General features: G+C 43.2%; 1 pseudogene; it reads left to right on the forward strand.

Moving 5' to 3' along the window:
- Nucleotides 1-17,388, forward strand: part of LOC132210936 (uncharacterized) — a 35,515-nt pseudogene extending 18,127 nt beyond the window's left edge.
- Nucleotides 17,389-18,148: the final 760 nt, after the last annotated feature.

Raw genomic sequence — 18,148 nt, forward strand, 5'->3', positions numbered from 1 at the left:
CTCTGAACTGGGCCAGCTTATAAACAATGGCTACCAACTTGGTTAGAGGCTGGGAAATGTGTAGTAAATAACTCATTTTCTGAGTTGCCAAATCCTGTATGCCATCCACGAAGTACAGATGGGAGTTTTGTTAATCGTCTCCACTTGCCTGGATGAGTGTCGTTCCATCAACATGAAAGAAGCTTGACACTATCCAGACCAAAGCAGTCTACATAATTATCATCCCATCTACCATCTTCAGCATTCATTCCTTCATCACTGATGTGCAGTGACAGTGGTATGAGCCATCTGCAAAAAAAACAACAAATGCTGGAGCTCACAGTAGGCCAGGCAGCATCCACAGAGAGAGAACAAGCCTAACATTTCGAGTTTAAATGACTCTTGAGATGAAAAGTCACCTAGACTCAAAATGTTAGCTTGCTCTTGCTCCATGGATGCTGCCTGGCCTGCTGTGATCTCCAGCATTTGTTGTTTTCAGTACAGATTCCAGCATTTTCCATAATTTGCTCCTCCTAGGCCATCTACAAGATGCCCTGCAGCAACTCACCAAGACTCCTACAAAGGCACCTTTTGGACCTGGAATGTTGAACCACTTCGAAGGACAAGAGCAACAGGTGCATGAAAATACTAGCACCTGCAAGTTCTTCACCATCTGGACTTAGAACTATATTGTAATTCCTTTACAAGGTCAAAATCCCAGAATCCTAACCCTATCGCGGGTATCCGTACACCAGATGGGCTGCAGAATTCAAGAAGTAGTTTACCATCATCTTCTCCAGGGCAGTTGGGAATAGGTAATAAATACTGATCTAGGCTGTGATGCCCACATTCAATGAAAGAATAATAGCATTTCATTGAATTAAACGGTATGACTGCTCAAATCCTGGAGTGGGACTTGAACTCACATTTTCTTACTCTTCTGGTCAAGCAATATCTTAATCTTAAAATTCTCATCCATGTTTCCAAGTCCCACCACGATTTCACCCCATCTTATCTCAGTAATTTCGTCTAGTTCCACAACCCAGACTAATTCTGCACTCTTGATTATTCAAATTTTAATTGCCCCATCATTGATGGCTGTGCCTTCAATTGCCTCCTCCACCCCCACGTTGCAGAATTCCCTCCCTGCATTTCTCTGCTTGACCATTTAACTTTCCTCCTTTAGGATGCTCCTTAAAATTTTAACCAATTTCTTGGTCACTTGAACTAATATCTCCTTATGTGGTTTTGATGTCATATTTTGTTTTATAACACTCCTCCAAATTAAGTATATTTGATTATGTTGAAGGTGCAATATAAATATAAGTGTTGATTCAAGGGTTGCGAATGTGTCATCAGCTGAACGGATGCTAATTGTTAATCATGTGGGTAAATTTAAAAAGCAACAAGCTGGTTAAAGTCATTCAAATTGGCAGACAGCCATTGATCTTGCAGGATATGTACTTGCGCGCAGGATGCTAAGTTCATAATGTTTGGCATGACTGTCTTTGACTGAAGTGCACCATCTTTCTCACTTCAACAGCTTTTAATTTATTAGCATCAGGCTATTCTATGCACTTTCCTATTAGCAATTTTGGTTTTCAGGATGAGCACGTAGATTTCAATATAATTTGACCATCAGTCACTTTATCCTGAGGTGAAATTTAATGGAGTTGTTCCAAAATTACAAAGGATTTTGATTGATTAGATGGGGAAAGATGTATTCTTTGGCAAGAGCATCAATAACCAGGGGACACAGATTTAAAATGAATAATAGAATTACCAAGGAAGGTGAAGAGAATTATTTTAGACAGCGGAATTGTTTTGGAATGCTTCTGGGTCAGTACGGGATGTTGGAGTATATCTTTCAAACAACCAGTGCTGGCAAAATGAACTGAATGTTCACACCTGTGGTTTAAAAGTTTATAATTCTGCCATTTTACTTGGCCTGTTAAAAGTTCTGAATTCATTATAGTTACATGTCATTTTATGTCACAGTTACTAACCATCACTATCACAATCAAAAAGGAAAGATAGAATTAATGAATAATATTTATGATTAAAAGGTTGTAAAAATAATTCCTTCTCCATAAACATCACTATATTGTAGGTCCACATCCCAGAACTACCTTCCTAACACCACGGTGGCTGTCCCGACATCCGAAGGACTGCAGCAGTTCAAGAAGGCAGCTCACTACCGCCCTCTTCAGGGAAATTAAACGGGAGCAACAAATACTCACCACCAGCAACAAACTTGTTCCATTTTGATTTTAAAAAACTTTTCTTTAATTATCAATGCATTCCGCATTATTTTATTTTCATTTTGTAGCTATGACAGAGTACATTCTGTTTTAGCAGTGCAGCAATGAACCAGTAGAGAAGGATGTGTGTGGACTGCTAATGCTGAATCCTCAAATACTGATTCAAATTTCATTTTTGTTCATGATGCGGCTTTGGGCTGTACTACGGCATTCTGTACCTTGCAAAAATGTTTTAATCCTTCCGTGTCTGTAGAGAGTGACTACAAGCTACAGCAAGCTCTTCACCAGTCTGTGTGTCTCCCGTCTCTCCAAATCCCATGCATTTTCTTCTTATATTTATTAATTTTGTGGGATATGAACGTCCCTAGCTGGCCAGCATTTCTTGCCCATCCCTAGTTGCCCTTAGAAGATGGTGGTGAGCTGCCTTCTTGAACCGCTGCAGAACACCTGCTGTGGGTTGTCACAATGCAATTAGGGAGCGAATTCCAAGATTTTGACCCAGCAACAGTGAAGGAACAGGATGACGGTGAGTGGCTGGGAGGAAAACGTGAACGTGGTGGTGTTCCCATAATCTCCTGCCTTTGCCCTTCAGGATGGAAGTGGTCGTGGGGTTGGAAGGTGCTGTCTGAGGATCTTTGGTGAATTTCTGCAGTGCATCTTGTAAATTGTGCACACTGCTGCTGCTGAGTGTTGCTGCTGGAGGGAGTGGATGGTTGTGGACGTAATGTCAATTAAGCGGGTTCCTTAGCCCTGGATGTGTCGATTTCTTGAGTGTTGTTGGGGCTACACTAATCGAGGCGACTGGGGAGTATTCCATCACGCTCCTGAATTGTGCCTTGTAGATGATGGACAGGCTTTTGGGAGTCAGGATGTGAGATACTCACCACAGCATTCCTAGCTTCTGACCTGCTGTTGTAGTCACTGTGTTTATGTGGTGAGTCCAGCTAAGTTTCTAGTCAATGATAACCCCCAGAATGTTGATAGTGGGGGATTCAGTGATTGTAACACTGTTGAATCTCAAAGGCAGTAGTTAGATTGTCTCTTATTGGTGATTGTCATAACCTGGCATTAGTGTGGTGCAAATGTTATTTGCCACTTGTCAGCCCAAACCTGGATTGTCCAGATCGTGCTGCATTTGAGCATGGGCTGCTTCAGTATCTGAGGAGTGGCAAATAGTGCTGAAAATTGTGCAATCATTGATGAATGTCCCCATTTCTGACATTATGATGCAGGGAAGGTTATTGATGAAGCAGTTGAAGAAGGCTGAGCCTAGGATACTACCCTGAGGAACTCCTGCAGAGATGTCCTGGAGCTGAGATGACTGACTTCCAACAACCACAGCCATCTTCCTATCCATCAGGTATGACTCTCACCACCACAGGCTTTGCCCTGTGAGACCCATTGGTTCCAGTATTGCTAGGCATCCTTGATGCCACACTTGGTCAAATACAGCCTTGATATCAAGGGCTGTCACTCTCACCTCACCTCTGGAATTCAGCTCTTTTGTACCAAGGCTGTGATGAGGTCAAGGCTGAGTGGCCCTGGCGGAACCCAAACTGGGCATCACTGAGCAGGTTATTGCTGAGCAGGTGCTGCTTGATAGCACTGTTACTGACACCCTCCATCACTTTTTACTGATGATTGAGAGTGGACTGATAGGGCAGTAATTGGCCAGGTTGGGTTTGTCTTGCTTTTTAATGTATGGAACATACTTGGGCAATTTTCCAAATTGCCAGTTAGATACCAGTATTGTAACTATACTGGAACAGTTTGGCTGAGTGGGCAGCAAGTTCTGGAGCACAAGTCTTCAGTACTATTGCCAGAATGTTAAAAAGGCCTGTACCCTTTGCAAATTTAGTGCCTCCAACAATTTCTTGATATCATGGAGAGTGAATGGAATTGGCTGCAGTCTGGTATCTGTAAATCTGGGGACCACTGGAGGAAGCTGAGGTGGATCATCCACTTGGCACTTCTGGCTGATGATTGCTGCGAATGTTTCAGCCTTATCCTTTGCACTGATGTGCTGGGCTCTTCCATCATTGAGGATGGGGATACTTGTGGAGCCTCCTCCTTCAGTGAGTTGCTTAATTGTCCACCACCATTCACGACCGGATGTGGCAGGACTGCAGAACTTAGATCTGATCCACCTTGGGATTGCTTAGCTATGTCTATCACCTGCTGCTTATGCTGTTTGGAATGCGAGCTGTCCTGTTTGGTGGCTTCACCAGGTTGATACCTCATCTTCAGGTGTGCCTGGTGCTGCTCTTGGCATGACCTCCTGCAGCCTCCATCACAGGGTCGATCCCCTAGCTTGATGGTAATGGTTGAATGAGGGAATATGCCAGGCCATGAGGTTACAGATTTTGCTGGAGTACAAATCTGTTGCTGTTGATGCCCAGTCTGAGTTGCTAAGAGTGTGTGAAGTCTGTACAATTTAGCAGGGTGATAGTGCCACACAACACGATAGAAATTATTCTGAATGTGAAGGCGGAACTTTTTCTCCACAAGGACTATGTGATGCTTACTCTTACCGATGCTATCACGGACAGATGCAACTGCAGCCAGCAGATTAGTAAGGATCAAGTCAAATATGTTTTTCCCACTTGTTGGTTCCTTCACAACCTGCTGCAGACCCAATCTAGCAGCAACGTCCTTTAGGACCCAACCAGCTCGATCAGTAGTACTGTTGCCAAACTTCTCTTGGTGGTGGACATGGAAATCACTCACCCAGAGTACATTTTGTGCCCTTGTCAACCTCAGTGCATCCTCCAAATGTTCAACATGGAGGAGCACTGATTCATCAGCTGAGGGAGGATGGTATGTGGTAATTAGCAGGAGGTTTCCTTGCCAATGTTTGATCTGAAAAAGCGGTCCTTTTTGCAGTAGACAGCGGTGGGAGCCGGATGAACGTGAGGTCAGGGCAGAGAGGCTGTGGGGAAGGTAAGTGAGTGCTATTTACATGGGTGTGTTCTCGGCCCTAGGTCCTACACAGTAGGGCCTCCCTCCCACCCTCCTCCTCTAACCTAATTAAGAGTCCACAGACTCACAGCAAAAAACAAGGGTTGAGGGAAGTGCATGGTGAATAAAGTGCGAGTTTTCGGCGAAGAGGCTCAGTGAGGAGATTACGCCACTGTTGAAGAGGTGAAGACATGACTGCCAAGCTGATTCAATGTGCTGCATGCATGATGTGGGAGGTCAGGGACACTGATGTTGTTTCTGGCTTCTATAGCTGTGGTAAGTGTGTACACATTCAGCTTCTGAAGGAGGATGTTGCAGCACTGAAGAAAGAACTAGAAGACCTCAGGCTCATCCGAGAGAACGAGAATTTTCTGGACAGGACCTTCAGCAAGGTCACTACACCGAGGATACCTGAAGAGAGAAGGGGGATGTCAATGACAAAGGAAGACATGAATGAAGTACAAGAGACCCCAAGGGAAGCACCTATTGTAAACAGGTTGACTCTCTTGGAAACTGTCGAGACAGACGACACTGCCAGTTGAGAATCGGACAGGTCTGCGAGTCAAAAATTGGCATAGAGGCAGAGCTGAGGAGTCAGACATCACGGAGAGCTGTGGTAATAGGGGACTCCATAGTGAGAGGGACTGACAGGGGTTTCTGCGGCAACAGGCAAGATTTGAGGATGGTGTGTTGCCTTCCTGGTGCCAGGATCCAGGACGTTACTGATAGAGGGCAGAGAATCCTCGAGGGTGAAGGTGAAGACCCAGAGGTGGTGGTGCATGTCAGCACTAATGATGTCGGGAAGAAAAGGAGGAGCATTCTACAGTGGGACTTCAGAGAACTCGGAAGAAGGCTGAAAAGCAGGACTTCCAGGGTGGTTATCTCTGGTTTGCTTCCAGTTCCTCAGGCTGGAGAGGGCAGGAACAGAGAGATAATGGACCTGAACGTGTGGCTGAGGGACTGGTGTCCAAAGCAAGGATTTAAATTCTTGGATCACTGGGGTATGTTTTGGGGTAAGAATAAATTGTACAGGAGGGACGGTTTGCATCTTAATAATCGGGGGAGCAGCTTTCTGGCAGGTAGGTTTGCCACTGCAACACAGGTGTGTTTAAACTAAGTAATGGGGGGGAGGGGCCAAACTGGAAATTTAAGAATGAAGTTAAAGGGAAAGTGAGAATAAGAGAGGTTAAGAAGGACAACAGAATCAACAAAGCAGAAAACTCAAGAAGGTATCGTACAGTAATGCCAAGTGAAATAGGGATTGATAGGAAGGGTGAGGGGAGAAACAAATTAAAAATATTATATATGAATGCACGAAGCATAAGAAATAAGGTGGATGAGCTTGAGGCTCAGTTGGAAGTTGGCAAGTATGATGTTGTGGGGATAACTGAGACGTGGGTTCAAGTGGACAGGGCCTGGGAAATGAATATTCAAGGCTATACGTGCTATCAAAAGGACAGACTGGTGGGCAGAGGGGATGGGGTAACCCTGTTGGTGAGGAATGATATTCGGTCCCTTGCGAGGGGGGACATAGAGTCAGGAGATGCAGACTCAGTATGGATAGAGCTGAGAAATTCTAAGGGTAGAAAGACCCTAATGGGAGTTATCTACAGGCCCCCCCAAACAGTAGTCAGGAGGTAGGGTGCAGGTTGAATCAAGAGTTGAAATTGGCCTGTCACAAAGGTATCACTACAGTTGTTACGGGAGATTTCAACATGCGGGTAGACTGGGAGAATCAGGATGGTACTGGACCCCAAGAAAGGGAGTTTGTAGAGTGCCTCCGAGATGGATTCTTAGAACAGCTTGTACTGGAGCCTACCAGGGAGGAGGCAGTTCTGGATCTGGTGCTGTGCAATGAACCGGATTTGATCAGGGACCTCAAAGTAAAGGAGCCATTAGGAGGTAGTGACCATAATATGATAAGTTTTAATCTGCAGTTTGAGAGGGAGAAGGGAGAATCGGATGTGTCAGTATTGCAGTTGAATAAAGGGAACTATAGAGCTATGAGGGAGGAGCTGGCCAAAGTTCAATGGTACAATACCCTAGCAGGGATGGCAGTGGAACAACAATGGCAAGTATTTCTGGATATAATGCAGAAGGTGCAGGATCAGTTCATACCAAAGAGGAAGAAAGATCCTAAGGGGAGGCGGGGGCAGCCGTGGCTGACGAGGGAAGTTAAGGACTGTATAAAGATAAAAGAGAAGTATAACATAGCAAAGATGAGTGGGAAGCCAGAGGACTGGGAAGCTTTTAAAGAGCAACAACGGATAACTAAGAAGGCAATACACAGAGAAAAAATGAGGCACGAAGGAAAACTGGCCAAAAATATAAAGGAGGATAGTAAAAGCTTTTTAGGTGTGAAAAGAAAAAAAATGGTTAAGACTAAAATTGGGCCCTTGAAGTCAGAAACGGGTGAATTTATTATGGGGTACAAGGAAATGGCAGATGAGTTGAATAGGTACTTTGGATCTATCTTCACTAGGGAAGACACAGGCAATCTCCCAGATGCAATAGTGGCTGAAGGACCGAGGGTAATGGACGAACTGAAAGGTATTTATATTAGGCAGGAAATGGTGTTGGATAGACTGTTAGGTCTGAAGGCAGATAAGTCCCCGGGACCTGATGGTCTGCATCCCAGGGTACTTAAGGAGGTGCCTCTAGAAATCGTGGACGCATTGGTAATCATTTTCCAAGGTTCTATAGTTTCAGGATCAGTTCCTGCAGATTGGAGGGTGGCTAATGTTGTCCCACTTTTCAAGAAAGGAGGGAGAGAGAAAACAGGAAATTATAGACAGTTAGCCTGATGTCAGTGGTGGGAAAGATGCTGGAGTCAATTATAAAAGATGAAATTACGACTCATTTGGATAGCAGTAACAGGATAGGTCAGAGGCAGCATGGATTTACAAAGGGGAAATCATGCTTGACTAATCTTCTGGAATTTTTTGAGGATGTATCTATGAAGATGGACAAGGGAGAACCAGTGGATGTAGTGTACCTGGACTTTCAGAAAGCCTTTGATAAAGTCCCGCATAGGAGATTAGTGAACAAAATTAGGGCACATGGTATTGGGGGCAAAATATTGACTTGGATTGAAAATTGGCTGGCTGCCAGGAAGCAAAAAGTAGTGGTAAATGGGTCCCTTTCAGAATGGCAGGCAGTGACCAGTGGGTTACCACAAGGTTCGGTGCTGGGACCGCAGCTGTTTATGATATATATTAATGATATAGACGAAGGCATTTAAAGTAATATTAGCAAATTTGCTGATGACACTAAATTGGGTGGCAGTGTGAAATGTGAGGAAGATGTTATGAGAATACAGGGTGACTTGGCAGGCTAGGTGAGTGGATGGATGCATGGCAGATGCAGTTTAATGTGGATAAATGTGTGGTTATCCACTTTGGTGGCAAGAACAGGAAGGCAGGTTACTATCTAAATGGAGTCAAGTTAGGTAAAGGGGAAGCACAACGAGATCTAGGTGTTCTTGTCCATCAGTCAATGAAAGCAAGCAGGCAGGTACAGCAGGCAGTGAAGAAAGCTAATAGCATGCTGGCCTTCATAACAAGAGGAATTGAGTATAGGAGCAAAGAGGTCCTTATGCAGCTGTACAGGGCCCTTGTGAGACCGCACCTGGAGTATTGTGTGCGGTTTTGGTCTCCAAATTTGAGGAAGGACATTCTGGCTATTGAGGGAGTGCAGCGTAGGTTCACGAGGTCAGTTCCCGGAATGGCAGGACTATCATATGTTGAAAGATTGGAGCGACTGGGCTTGTATACTCTTGAGTTTAGAAGGATGAGAGGGGATCTGATTGAGACGTATAAGATTATTAAGGGATTGGATACTCTGGAGGCAGGAAGCATGTTTCCGCTGATGGGTGAGTCCAGAACCAGACGACACAGTTTAAAAATAAGGGGTAGGACATTTAGAACAGAGTTGAGGAAAAACTTCTTCACCCAGAGAGTGGTGGATATATGGAATGCTCTGCCCCAGAAGGCAGTGGGGGCCAACTCTCTGGATACTTTCAAGAAAGAGATAGATAGAGCTCTTAAAGATAGTGGAATCAGGGGTTATGGGGATAAGGCTGGAGCAGGATACTGATTGTGGATGATCAGCCATGATCATAATGAATGGTGGTGCTGGCTCGAAGGGCCGAATGGCCTACTCCAGCACCTATTGTCTATTGTCTGAAGCCACGAGAATTCGTGGGGTCGCAGTCAACGGTAAGGACTCCCAGAGCAACTTCCTCCCGACTGCATACTACAGTGCCACCACCTCTGCCAGCGAGACAGGACATATCTGGGTGACGGCGATGGTGGTGTTTGTGACTTTGTCTATAAGGTATGATTCTGCAAGTATGACTATGTCAGTCTGTTGCTTACCTGAGCTGTGAGACCGTTGTCCCAATCTTGGCACTAGCCCCAGATGTTAATAAGGAGGACTTTGCAGGGTTGATAGGGCTGTTTCTGCCATGGTCCTTTCGGGTACCTAGGTCAATGATATATTGCTGTAGTTTTGGAGTCACATGTAGGCCAGACTAGATGAGGATGGCAGATTTCCTGAAGGACATTAGTGAACCAGGTGAGTTTTTCTGATAACCAGCAATGTTTTCATGGTTATCAGTAGATTCTTAATTTCAGATTTTTTTTTAATAATGAACTCAAATTCCACCATCTGCCATGGTGGGAGTTGAACCTGGGTTTGCAGAACATTATCTGGGTCTTTGGATTAATAGTCTAGCAATAATATCAGTCAGCCATCTCTTTACCTCTCTGTTGGGAACAGCACAGCAAGCTATTGACTGTGGGAGCAGGTAACACAGCAAAGAAAGTGGCAAAGTGGTCTATAGAAGGGGTAATCTGATAAAACAGTTACTTCTAAGAATTAATCTCCTCTATTTCTTAGTACATTCTCCACTTATTCGGCGCTTCAGAATAATTTAGTGGCTTAATATCAAGAATTGGCAACTTCACCTGTTTGGAATAAGAACTGGTTATTTTGGCATGTGTGGTGTGTACTTATGCAACAAATTTCAAAGAGGCATTTGTAGCAGAAATGGCAAAATCTGGAAGTCACCCTTTCTAAGATACCACCTCTGTTCCAAAATTTTAAGAATCCTTCTGCAAATAATAGAACCACTAGGCTCATATTTTTGTCCTTGAAAAGTTAATTGAAGCATACAGAGAGAGATTAGCAAACCACCTCAATTTCTGCCTGTAGCTGTAGATCAGGAGGAAATTTTTTTGTTTTAAATTTAAGTTCCCAGTCACTCCAGATATCTCTGAGTAGTGAATAATTGCACCATAAGAATCAAAAAGATGACAGATTTGATCCTAGATCTGAAATGAAGTAATGATTCTTAATCAAGTTGATGAGACAGTAGCTGAAGTTGGCTTGAGTTTGGTAGAGGCTTGTGACCAGCATTCCCAATTATACTCTCAGTCCTACATGTCTGTCTGGAAGTACAGGGGCCTTGGTATCTAATTCTGTTTTTGGCGCCGCACAGTCAAATATTCTAATACCACCAACTGTTCAGGCTTGCACATAACTATATATCTTTATGGGCAAGGTGCTATAGTGCTGTACTCTAACCTGACTCCATATTTTCAGGATAGCAGGAACATCTCAGTAAAGGTATTTTGGGTCATCCATAGTTCAAGCTGCTCAATATTTTTCAGCTCAAAACTTGCAATCTTCAAAAGTGTTTAAAGTTCTGAAGGCATGTTTAAAATCGGCTACAGGTAGCCAATTTTGTGCAAAGTTTCCCAGGGTGTAAAGAACAAACCATTGTTTTTAGAGAAGAGGCGAGTGGCAAATGGGTGCTCAGTGGCAATAAATGCATTATAGTAGAAAATCTCTTCCGAATAATAGATGTGTACAACACAAGTGGAGACCATTTGACCCAATGAGTACATGTTGCCTCCTTTCTTGGTATCAATCACCAAAATAAAATTGGAGTACCCGAGAGAAGTACCAGTGGCTTTATCAGTAATTGAGCCTGACCAAGTGTAATTATGCTTATTGCTACCCTGCCTCACAGCACTAGGTCAATTCCAGCCTTGGGTTACTGTTTGAATTTTGCATGTTCTCCCTGGGTCTGCATGGGTGCTCCAGTTTCTGCCCATAGTGACACACTGTTCCACTTGTAAACTAGCCTCCAATGTAGGCAATGTACCAGTATCTGAGCTGGGCAGTAAATCCCAGGATGGTTAAGAGACAACCACATTGCTGTGCATCTGGAGTCACATATGAGCCAGAGCACGATGGCAGGAAACAAGAGCACATGTCCAGGCATGGGGACAACTTGCAAGCTCCACATAGTCATCCAAGGCTGGAATCAACCCTGCATCCCTGGTGCTGTGAGGCAGCAGTGTTAACCACTGTGCCACCAAACTGCGCAAAAAGAGTATGAATTTACAATCTTGTCATTCAGAGGATGATGTTTATCTCTACTCGTTCTACTACACCCTGTCAAAAGTTTGAATATCTTTGTTAAATCTCCCTTTAACTTTTACTACTCCAAGGAAAAGCATTCCAGCCAGCTTTAACTCTCTAATACCTGAAGTCCATCATCCCATACATTCTCTGGCCTTGCCTTGAAATTCTAACTCCTGATATACAAAGTTTTAACACGACTTTGTTGTCTTTTTATATTTACATAAGCAATTATCCCAACATTTTCCTAACTGCCTTGTCAATGCACACCTATCCTGCAGACACAATAACATTGCTTTACCAATAGCATCATTGTGATGGTCAATCCATGATATTCTGCTCAGTATGGTTGTGCTTCAGATTATTGGAGGAGCACAGAAATATTGTAAACCTTAGTTTTAACTGGCCATGAAATTGATGAAAATAAACATATCAGTCACCCCCAACTGAAAATGTAATTAGAAATCAATTTATGTAATTCCACAAAAAAAACTGAAGAACTGCAGACACTGGAAATCAGAAACACAAATAGAAATTGCCGGATCAACTCTGTAGATCTGGCACCATCTGTGGAGAGACAGTCTTCAGAAGAAGGGTCACTAGATTGAAAATGTCAACTCTGCTTTTTCTCTGCAGATGCTGCCAAACTTGTTGAGTTTCTCCAGTATTCTCTGTTTATATGTCATTAGACCCTGATTTTTATATTTAAAGGATGGCTGTCAGGGTTCTTGTGGCTTAGTCTGCACCTCTGAGCCAGGAGTCCACGTCCCTTTTCCAGAGGTGTGTTATGCGTCTGAACAGGTTGATTAGAAATATCTTTATATTTTTCATCAACCTGTTCAGAACTGAAATCACACAGTTTTGGAGCAAGTTGGTCTTGAACCTGGATCTCTCAGTCCATGTGTAATGATGCTACCACTGCACCACAAGTGGGTCCTTTTTGAACCACACTTTTAAAAAATTCTGCAAGGGCTCTCTGATGGTGCAGTGTTAGTGTTCCCTATTCCTGGCCAGAGAGACCTGGGTTCAAGTCCCACCCATTCCAATGTGTCTAAGAAGGTGATCACCTGAAACACTGGACTCTTTTAATATTGCTTCATTGCTGAGTGATAATGAGGTTGTAAAAGTTTACTGTCCCTTTTATGAGGCCATTACCAGTTAATGCCTGGTGAATACACGAATATTGACCCCAGGAAGTGAAGGGATTGTATGTAGCTTGAGTGGAACTGCACTGACTTATGTTTCTGGATGAACACAGCAGGCCAAGCAGCATCTCAGGAGCACAAAAGCTGACGTTTTGGGCCTAGACCCTTCATCAGAGAGGGGGATGGGGAGAGGGTTCTGGAATCCAGAACCCTCACCCCATCCCCCTCTCTGATGAAGCGTCTAGGCCCGAAACGTCAGCTTTTGTGCTCCTGAGATGCTGCTTGGCCTGCTGTGTTCATCCAGCCTCACATTTTATTATCTTGGACTCTCCAGCATCTGCAGTTCCCATTATCTCTGACTTATGTTTCTAGTGCTTGGTGGGTACAACTTTTTTTATTTGCTGTTTGCTTCTGCTGCACACATAAACATATATTATTCCTTGGTACACATTAAACATGTTTTTGTGCATGTATACAGTATTATTTTGGGCTATGAAAGATGGTGAATCCTTCAACTGTTTCCCTTGCACCAGTTCCAAGTTAGTCCCAGCTTGAAACCCAGCCCAAAATGCACTGAAGTTATGCGCTGACTGAATAATGGTGCAGAATCTGCCCTGATTTTGTTAGCAATCAGACATCTGATCTTGGCAGATATCTATTTTGCTTCAGTCTAAGTATGGTTCTGTAAAACTAAGCATTAGATTTTTCTAATGCTTATCTGCATATAGAAAGCGTTTTTTATGGCCACGTATTTGGGCTAAGATGAGGGCTGCTTTAAGTTTCCCCTAGTTGAACTGGAATTACTCAGTCAAAACATTGGTTTCTTGGAATCCATGATTGGATCAGTGATTTTTTTAAAATTGGTCTTTTCTCCATTATTTCAATGTTTTGAAAGTAAATCCATGATAATCAACATAACAATGACAGATAACGAAATGTGAGGCTGGACGAACACAGCAGGCCCAGCAGCATCTCAGGAGCACAAAAGCTGACGTTGACAGCTAGCCTTTTGAAAAAGTAGCACTGTTAGTAGATGTCTGAGCAGTAGTGTTTTTATATGTTATTTGTTATGCAGTCTAGAAACATGATTAGAGCAAATGAGATTCATTTCGCAAATAAAAACAGCACTTTTTCTTTTGCTGGTCTGCTGGATAGAATTTTCATACTTGCGTTCATTTGTCACAGTATTCCCAGCTCTTTGGTAACAAGTGGATAAAGTTTCCAGATATTTATAATCAAACTGTTCAGATGTATTGTTACATAGTACCACGCTGCTACAGGAACCATTTAAAGATATTTACTAATCAGTCTGTTTAGAGATATATTATACTTGGACAGACTTGAACCCAGCCAGGGCTCTGAGCTCTTGTGCCACAAGAGCCCTGTACAATAAAGATTCTAGATATTTCCTAACGAACCTGCTCTGACATGTTACTAAGTACTGCTGAAGGAGGTGAAACTTGGACCTTGGACTCCTGGCTTAGAAGTAGAGATGCTACTGCTGCACCAGGAGAAATCGGTAGGATAAAAGCTCTGGATATTTTCTAATGAGACGTGAAACTGGGCCTCCTAGCTCAAAGGCAGTGACGCTACCAATGCACCACAAGAGCCCATAGAATATAGTTTCTACAATCTTAAATTTGACCTATTTTTCTAATCAGCCTGTATGGAGATGTTATTTATACATCTCTGGAGCAGGTGGGACTTGAAACTGGACCTTTCAGCCTATGGGTAGGACACTACCACTGCACCACAAGAGGGCCCAGGAAAACTGTCCTATATAATTTTTCATAATGGGATGGAAAAATGAAGACGCTATTGTGGATAGACTTTATTATTACATATTTGTTTATTATTCCTCCAAAACACCCATGTAGCCAATTGAATGTTTACAAGCAAAGACTGTTCAGGGAAATGCCAACATCAAAAGTGAGAGGGGTGCAGTTAGAGACAGAGGGACGGAATTAAATCAAAATAGAGTGTGAGGGGGAAATAAAGCACTCTATTGTCTGTGGCGCTCAACTCTCTCTGAAGGCATATAGAGCATTGGTGGGCACTTGATGCTCCCTCTGCAATGACATTCTGGCTCAAAAATAACCACAGAAAAGGGGCAGACAGTTGGCAGAGATGTTCCCCTCCACAGTGTGGGCCTGTTTATAACCTGGCTGGCCAGGCCAAGGAGCAGGTGCATGTGCAATTCCTTCACTTTGTCCAGACCATGGACTCCAATGGTTCAAGTGGGCAGCTCACCTTACCCAGGGCAACTAGAGACAGGCAACAATGCTGGCCCAGCCAACGACGTCCTCATCACATAAATGAAATGTTTTTTAAAAAAATCTCTTTGCATCAGATGCCCAAAGGTCAGGAATGTAGGGCTGAAGTGCAATGAAAAACACAATGGAAGATTTTTCAAGTAATTAAAAAGGGTGTTCAAATGCATATATATCTGGTCTGCAGCATCACAAAATAACAGGAGACAGTAAGGACTGCAGATGCTGGAAGCCAGAGTCAATACATGTGAAGCTGGAAAAACACAACAGGTCAGACAGTATCTGAGGAGCAGGAAAGCCAACATTATAAACAGTTGGCCTGGCACTCCGTGAAATATTGCAATCTGTGGTTATATGGGACTGCTGCATTCAATACCCTCCACCCCAGGTCCCCAACAGAAATTGGGAGGACTCCCAAATAGACAGCCTTCCACTGTGGATCCCCATGACCCAGCAGCAAATAAGCGTGCCATGGCACATCTGGGCAGTGAACATAACAGTTGAGGTGGTTGGTAAGGCAGCAGTGTTTTTGCGAAGCACAAGGACATACTACACATATTCAGAAGACGGCTCAGGTTGCGGGGCGCAGGCTCCTGAGGAAGGTTCCGTACCTTGGGGGTGGGAGATGGGGTAGGGTGGCAATGTGAAATTCCATCCAAGCAGAGATAAATGCAAACGGTATTCCATTGCGCACTTGAGCATCCTCCAACTGGTGCATGACGTTGGATCTGAGCACTGCCATTTTCAGGTGACGGATGACATTGGAAGGGCTGAATATTCCCAATTTCTCTGATCAATCTGTTCAGAGATGTTATTGAACACATCTGGAGCAGGTGGGACTTGAACCTGTGCCTCCTGGTCCAGGGTAGGGACACTACCACTGTGCTACAAGTGGGTCCTCAGAATAAAGTTCTACCTACTTTTTTTTTATTAACCTATTTTTCCTAATCAACATGTTCAGAGATGTTATGACACACCCCTGAAGCTAGTGGCACTTGAACCCAGGCCTCCTGGTCCCAGGGTAGGGACATGGCCACTGCACCACAAAAGGGCTCAGGCTAAAGTTCTTTCTTTTTTCTTTTCAGCATAATTTATTGTTGAAAACCAGAATAGAGCCACTACTTGTGATATGCATAAGCTGTTCCCAGCTTGGGACAGGCAATTTTAAAGACGGGTCTGCTTCATTTTTTTTTAAATTCAACAGATTTTCTAATCAACCTGTTCAAAGATGTTACTACACAAGCCTGGAACAGGTGAGACATGAACACAGTCACCTTGGTCCAGGGCTAAACACACTACTGCTGTTCTGCAAGAGGGCCTCTGGGTCAGCTTCATTTTCACTTTTTTTTAATTTAACCAACTTATCTAATCAACCTGTTTGTTATTATATGCCTTGGAACAGGTGGGACTTCACCCCAGGCCTCCTGGTTCAGAGTTAGGGACAATCACTGCACCACAAGAGCCTGAGGATAAAAGTTTGTTTTTAACATATTTAACGTTTTTAACCTATTTTCCTAATCAGCCTGTTCAGAGATGTTAGTACATACCTTTAGGGCAGGTGGGCCTTGAGCCTGGATAGCGAAACTATCACTGGGCCAAAAGAGAGCACCCAAAAAGCAGTCCTTTTTATAATACTTAACCTATTTTTCTAATCAATCTGTCCAGAGATGTCATTGCACACCTATGGAGTAGATGGGACTCCCAGTCCAGGGGTAGGGACAATACTGCTGCACCACAACAGCCTTACAATAAAGGTTCTATCCAGTACGCACTAATGCAGAACAGATGGTCATGAGTTTGATTCTTGCTTAATACTGTGTTAGCAATTGGGTTACTATTTTGGCCTGTGCCCTTGGATTAGGATGAGATGTATTACCAAGGACACCACTTCTATTAGTTATCAACTTGTTTTTGTTGGAGGGCTTGTGTATGCGTGTTGCTTTGGTGTGGGCATGCGCAGGTCAGGATGTAATAGTGAGCAAGGAGACTAGATAAGCAGGGTTTAGACTGAGCAGTAACATCTACCTTAGTGAATCTGCTTGCTGACATTTGTTATTTTAAGTGTGAAGAATGGACATTCAGATGAAATGCTGGAGGATTGCCAGGACTGGTAAAAGAATACTGCAGTGTCTCAAACAAGGAAATTGGAAAATGTGGCAAGAAATTAAATTGTTTTGAGTACACATTCATTTTTTGCTTTCATCTTCTTTGTCTTTACAGCAAGTACTTGGAGAAGCCTTATTGCCACTGACTCAGACAGACATTGTCAAAATTATGAGCATCATACAGGGACTGGCACTGAAGATTTACAATTCCATCCTAATGAATGAATTAGAAGTCTCCTAAAGAATGATAATTTTTTGAAGCACTAGGACCTGTAGACTGGAATGAAATCCAACTTGAGATGAATTGTTTCACTCATTTAACATAAATGAACTAAAATCTGTGGTATCTATCACCATTGGGTGGAATCCACAGCCTTGGAAGACTGACAAGAGTTTCTTTGTTGGAAGAATGATTGTCTTCCCATGTCATATTGTCGTAAGTGACATTTATTCCAGGTATCCAGAAATTTAAAAATGCTAAAATCTCATTTATGGAAATGGACTGAAATAGTTTATAATAACATCCAATGTCTTTTACCCGAACATATCTAGAAATTTGGTCTCTGTCTCTGTGTCCCCTTTTTATTCTTTGCCAGTCTTATTCAATGCCTACTGTTTTTGGTTTCCAGTGGTTATCTTACTGGGAACAGCACACATGAAAAAGTTGTAATGTCGTAGCAGAGGCTGGGAAGAGTTTGTTTTCAAACTAATCTTTGCCCCAGCACCATTGGGTTAGATCAACTCACCACCTTTGGGCTTGTTTGTTCTGCGATAACATGATGTACTATACAATTGAAATGAACACATGAACTGAATCTCAATATGCCTTTGTAGTTACAATCTGAAGGAGCACTATGTGCTGTCCTCTATTCCTTTAACTCTGGCATTAACTGTGATTTTGTCTGATCATTTGTGTAATGAGTTGTGAGAATGTTGAAGTGTCACTGTTGAGCTGCTATTGAGTGTCAAAGCACAAACTAATCATACGCTGCTTCATGTTT

Source organism: Stegostoma tigrinum, chromosome 24, assembly GCF_030684315.1.
Source record: "Stegostoma tigrinum isolate sSteTig4 chromosome 24, sSteTig4.hap1, whole genome shotgun sequence".
In the NCBI taxonomy this organism is placed as follows: Eukaryota; Metazoa; Chordata; class Chondrichthyes; order Orectolobiformes; family Stegostomatidae; genus Stegostoma; species Stegostoma tigrinum.